This window comes from Anopheles funestus (genome assembly GCF_943734845.2).
Source record: "Anopheles funestus chromosome X unlocalized genomic scaffold, idAnoFuneDA-416_04 X_unloc_154, whole genome shotgun sequence".
In the NCBI taxonomy this organism is placed as follows: Eukaryota; Metazoa; Arthropoda; class Insecta; order Diptera; family Culicidae; genus Anopheles; species Anopheles funestus.
This window is the reverse complement of record NW_026045099.1, coordinates 12435-18651: the sequence shown is the minus strand read 5'-3', so window position 1 is coordinate 18651 and position 6217 is coordinate 12435.

The following is a 6217-nucleotide window of genomic DNA, read 5'->3' as shown; positions in this document are numbered from 1 at the left end:
AAGGCCATCAGAGCGATATTGGATTAATGCGGGCTCATAAACGCACCTGAGAAGTGAAAATTGGTACCTTGCACGCAGGATGCAAGAAATGCTTGAGTGTTAACCATCATCGGTACCAAGTACCTAGGTTATATCGAGTGCGTAGATGGAAGTCGGTACCAAAGGGAAACCTTCCTAGGCTAGGTGCACGCAAGTGAGTATGGATCGATCAGTAGAAAGATGGGAAGCCATAGGAAACCTTCCTAGGCTAGGTGCACGCAAGTGAGTATGGATCGATCAGTAGAAAGATGGGAAGCCCAAGGAAACCTTCCTAGGCTAGGTGCACGCAAGTGAGTATGGATCGATCAGTAGAAAGATGGGAAGCCATAGGAAACCTTCCTAGGCTAGGTGCACGCAAGTGAGTATGGATCGATCAGTAGAAAGATGGGAAGCCCAAGGAAACCTTCCTAGGCTAGGTGCACGCAAGTGAGTATGGATCGATCAGTAGAAAGTGGGAAGCCCAAGGAAACCTTCCTAGGCTAGGTGCACGCAAGTGAGTATGGATCGATCAGTAGAAAGATGGGAAGCCATAGGAAACCTTCCTAGGCTAGGTGCACGCAAGTGAGTATGGATCGATCAGTAGAAAGATGGGAAGCCAAAGGAAACCTTCCTAGGCTAGGTGCACGCAAGTGAGTATGGATCGATCAGTAGAAAGATGGGAAGCCATAGGAAACCTTCCTAGGCTAGGTGCACGCAAGTGAGTATGGATCGATCAGTAGAAAGATGGGAAGCCCAAGGAAACCTTCCTAGGCTAGGTGCACGCAAGTGAGTATGGATCGATCAGTAGAAAGATGGGAAGCCATAGGAAACCTTCCTAGGCTAGGTGCACGCAAGTGAGTATGGATCGATCAGTAGAAAGATGGGAAGCCAAAGGAAACCTTCCTAGGCTAGGTGCACGCAAGTGAGTATGGATCGATCAGTAGAAAGATGGGAAGCCATAGGAAACCTTCCTAGGCTAGGTGCACGCAAGTGAGTATGGATCGATCAGTAGAAAGATGGGAAGCCCAAGGAAACCTTCCTAGGCTAGGTGCACGCAAGTGAGTATGGATCGATCAGTAGAAAGTGGGAAGCCCAAGGAAACCTTCCTAGGCTAGGTGCACGCAAGTGAGTATGGATCGATCAGTAGAAAGATGGGAAGCCATAGGAAACCTTCCTAGGCTAGGTGCACGCAAGTGAGTATGGATCGATCAGTAGAAAGATGGGAAGCCATAGGAAACCTTCCTAGGCTAGGTGCACGCAAGTGAGTATGGATCGATCAGTAGAAAGATGGGAAGCCATAGGAAACCTTCCTAGGCTAGGTGCACGCAAGTGAGTATGGATCGATCAGTAGAAAGATGGGAAGCCCAAGGAAACCTTCCTAGGCTAGGTGCACGCAAGTGAGTATGGATCGATCAGTAGAAAGATGGGAAGCCATAGGAAACCTTCCTAGGCTAGGTGCACGCAAGTGAGTATGGATCGATCAGTAGAAAGATGGGAAGCCCAAGGAAACCTTCCTAGGCTAGGTGCACGCAAGTGAGTATGGATCGATCAGTAGAAAGATGGGAAGCCATAGGAAACCTTCCTAGGCTAGGTGCACGCAAGTGAGTATGGATCGATCAGTAGAAAGATGGGAAGCCCAAGGAAACCTTCCTAGGCTAGGTGCACGCAAGTGAGTATGGATCGATCAGTAGAAAGATGGGAAGCCATAGGAAACCTTCCTAGGCTAGGTGCACGCAAGTGAGTATGGATCGATCAGTAGAAAGATGGGAAGCCCAAGGAAACCTTCCTAGGCTAGGTGCACGCAAGTGAGTATGGATCGATCAGTAGAAAGATGGGAAGCCATAGGAAACCTTCCTAGGCTAGGTGCACGCAAGTGAGTATGGATCGATCAGTAGAAAGATGGGAAGCCATAGGAAACCTTCCTAGGCTAGGTGCACGCAAGTGAGTATGGATCGATCAGTAGAAAGATGGGAAGCCCAAGGAAACCTTCCTAGGCTAGGTGCACGCAAGTGAGTATGGATCGATCAGTAGAAAGATGGGAAGCCATAGGAAACCTTCCTAGGCTAGGTGCACGCAAGTGAGTATGGATCGATCAGTAGAAAGATGGGAAGCCCAAGGAAACCTTCCTAGGCTAGGTGCACGCAAGTGAGTATGGATCGATCAGTAGAAAGATGGGAAGCCATAGGAAACCTTCCTAGGCTAGGTGCACGCAAGTGAGTATGGATCGATCAGTAGAAAGTGGGAAGCCCAGTACCAAATGCCCTAGTGAAGACCGTAAACGAATATCATGAACCGAGAAGGAGCACCAAATGCCCTAGTGAAGACCGTAAACGAATATCATGAACCGATAAGGAGCACCAAATGCCCTAGTGAAGACCGTAAACGAATATCATGAACCAAGAAGTAGCAACGAATGCCTGAAAAAGTACCAAGTCCACGGTATAGAGTAACGAGAGTTAACCGCCGTGATGTATGCAATGAGGGCAGCCATTGCATGGGTTCTGGACTTGGTTCGCGAATAACTTTTTTGCTAGACATCGGACAAAGTTGACGTGGAAGAACGAAATGTAGCATTTGATGCCACCTATCCAAAACTTTTTCAAGATTGAAGATCCGATCGATACAGCCTGAGTTATAGGCAAAAGTTGGTGCAAAATTGAGCATTTTTAATGGTGAAAAATCGGTACTCCTCGAATAGCTCCTGTTGGAAGCATCGGACCACATGGTCGTGGAGAAACATATTGTAGCGTGCGGTGTCAAGTATCGACACCCAAAACCGCATGTCCGATGGACGGAAAATGACCAAGTTATAGTGAAAACTTGGTTGCACCAAATTCCCGAAGAAGTGCAACGAGAAGGTGAATGCGCAGGTTGTTCGTCGAATAGCTCCGGCCACAGACATGGTAGCGATTAGTGGTGCATGGAAGAAATCTAGCCACAAGTGCCATCTACCCATGGCCAGAAGAAAGTGTGGCCATATCTTGGATACCGGCGGAGCTATGGGGCAAATATGGGCCAAAAATGGTGCAAGTTGGACCAAAAATCCGAAAAAGTACCTAGGTAAATGCGCAGGTTGTTCGTCGAATAGCTCCGGCCACAGACATGGTAGCGATTAGTGGTGCATGGAAGAAATCTAGCCACAAGTGCCATCTACCCATGGCCAGAAGAAAGTGTGGCCATATCTTGGATACCGGCGGAGCTATGGGGCAAATATGGGCCAAAAATGGTGCAAGTTGGACCAAAAATCCGACCAAGTGCGCGAGGCGCTTTCGTGAATAGCTCCGGCCACAGACATGGTAGCGATTAGTGGTGCATGGAAGAAATCTAGCCACAAGTGCCATCTACCCATGGCCAGAAGAAAGTGTGGCCATATCTTGGATACCGGCGGAGCTATGGGGCAAATATGGGCCAAAAATGGTGCAAGTTGGACCAAAAATCCGACCAAGTGCGCGAGGCGCTTTCGTGAATAGCTCCGGCCACAGACATGGTAGCGATTAGTGGTGCATGGAAGAAATCTAGCCACAAGTGCCATCTACCCATGGCCAGAAGAAAGTGTGGCCATATCTTGGATACCGGCGGAGCTATGGGGCAAATATGGGCCAAAAATGGTGCAAGTTGGACCAAAAATCCGACCAAGTGCGCGAGGCGCTTTCGTGAATAGCTCCGGCCACAGACATGGTAGCGATTAGTGGTGCATGGAAGAAATCTAGCCACAAGTGCCATCTACCCATGGCCAGAAGAAAGTGTGGCCATATCTTGGATACCGGCGGAGCTATGGGGCAAATATGGGCCAAAAATGGTGCAAGTTGGACCAAAAATCCGACCAAGTGCGCGAGGCGCTTTCGTGAATAGCTCCGGCCACAGACATGGTAGCGATTAGTGGTGCATGGAAGAAATCTAGCCACAAGTGCCATCTACCCATGGCCAGAAGAAAGTGTGGCCATATCTTGGATACCGGCGGAGCTATGGGGCAAATATGGGCCAAAAATGGTGCAAGTTGGACCAAAAATCCGACCAAGTGCGCGAGGCGCTTTCGTGAATAGCTCCGGCCACAGACATGGTAGCGATTAGTGGTGCATGGAAGAAATCTAGCCACAAGTGCCATCTACCCATGGCCAGAAGAAAGTGTGGCCATATCTTGGATACCGGCGGAGCTATGGGGCAAATATGGGCCAAAAATGGTGCAAGTTGGACCAAAAATCCGAAAAAGTACCTAGGTAAATGTGATGGTTGTTCGTCGAATAGCTCCGGCCACAGACATGGTAGCGATTAGTGGTGCATGGAAGAAATCTAGCCACAAGTGCCATCTAGCCATGGCCAGAAGAAAGTGTGGCCATATCTTGGATACCGGCGGAGCTATGGTGCAAATATGGGCCAAAAATGGTGAAGTTGGACCAAAAATCCGACCAAGTGCGCGAGGCGCTTTCGTGAATAGCTCCGGCCACAGACATGGTAGCGGTTAGTGGTGCATGGAAGAAATCTAGCCACAAGTGCCATCTAGCCATGGCCAGAAGAAAGTGTGGCGATATCTTGGATACCGGCGGAGCTATGGGGCAAATACGGGCCAAAAATGGGTAAACTTGTACGGTCCAAAGCCAAGGGTAAATTTTTTTATTCCTCTAATAACTTCTAGCACAGACATTGAATCGGTTGGTAATGTATGGATGAAATGCAGCAAACAGTTGGAACTACCCATAAAATCTTAAAGATTGACGATCCAATGTATAGAACCGGAGTAATGTGCGATACTTGGTGTAAAATCGAGTGAAAAATTAACTATAAACTGTTTTTGGCCCATAACTCGAATACTAGACATCGGAAGGGGGGGTCGTAGAACGATTTTTTGTTGCCCTATCGATTCCCTATCGAACGAGCAAAAGTTGTTTTTTTGACCAAAAAGGACCCCTACTCTAGTAAAATTGGCCTGATTTTACTAGTCCCCGGTACCCGTACAGGCAAAATGAGCAAAATGCTCAAGTATGAATGGTTTTTGGCCCATAACTCGAATACTAGACGTCGCAGGGGGGTGTCATGGAACAATTTTTGGTAGCCCTTGAAATTATCTATCGAATGACATATACTTGATTTTTGGCCAAAAAGTTCCCTAGACTAGTAAAAATCGCATCATTTTACTAGAGTCGGGTACCCTGGACGAAAAACCGCTATAATTGCGGTTTTTGGCTAATAACTCGAATACTAGACGTCGCAGGGGGGTGTCGTGGAACAATTTTTGGTAGCCCTTGAAATTATCTATCGAATGACATATACTTGATTTTTGGCCAAAAAGTTCCCTAGACTAGTAAAAATCGCATCATTTTACTAGAGTCGGGTACCCTGGACGAAAAACCGCTTAAGTTGCGGTTTTTGGCTAATAACTCGAATACTAGACGTCGCAGGGGGGTGTCGTGGAACAATTTTTGGTAGCCCTTGAAATTATCTATCGAATGACATATACTTGATTTTTTGACCAAAAAGTTCCTAGACTAGTAAAAATCGCATCATTTTACTAGAGTCGGGTACCCTGTACGAAAAACCGCTATAGTTGCGGTTTTTGGCCAATAACTCGAATACTAGACGTCGGAGGGGGGTGCCGTAGAACAATTTTTTGTAGCCCTTGAAATTACCTTTCGAATGATATATAGTGGTTTTTTGGTCAAACAGTGACCCCGAGACTAGTAACCCTCCATACACAAAACCGCCTAAAAAGTTTTGGTTTTGCAAAATTTTGAAAAGTGCGTCAAAAAAATTTTTTCAAAAAGTACCAAATCGTGATCAGAACTCACTATAGACCATAAAAAGTGAAATCCGATGGTCATTTGCAACACTTGGTCAATCGAGAAAAATTTCACTTTTTTACTAGAGTCGGGTACCCTGAACGAAAAATCGCTCAAGTGATGGTTTTTGGCCAATAACTCGAATACTAGACGTCGGAGGGGGGTGCCGTAGAACAATTTTTTGTAGCCCTTGAAATTACCTTTCGAATGATATATAGTGGTTTTTTGGTCAAACAGTGACCCCGAGACTAGTAACCCTCCATACACAAAACCGCCTACAAAAACTTTGTTTTGAAAAATTTTGAAAAGTTCAAAAAATTTTTTTTTTCAAAAACTACTAAAACGTGATAAGAACTTACTATAGACCATGAAAAGTGATATCCGATGATAATTTGCAAAAGTTGGTAACTAGTAAAAAATTTCAC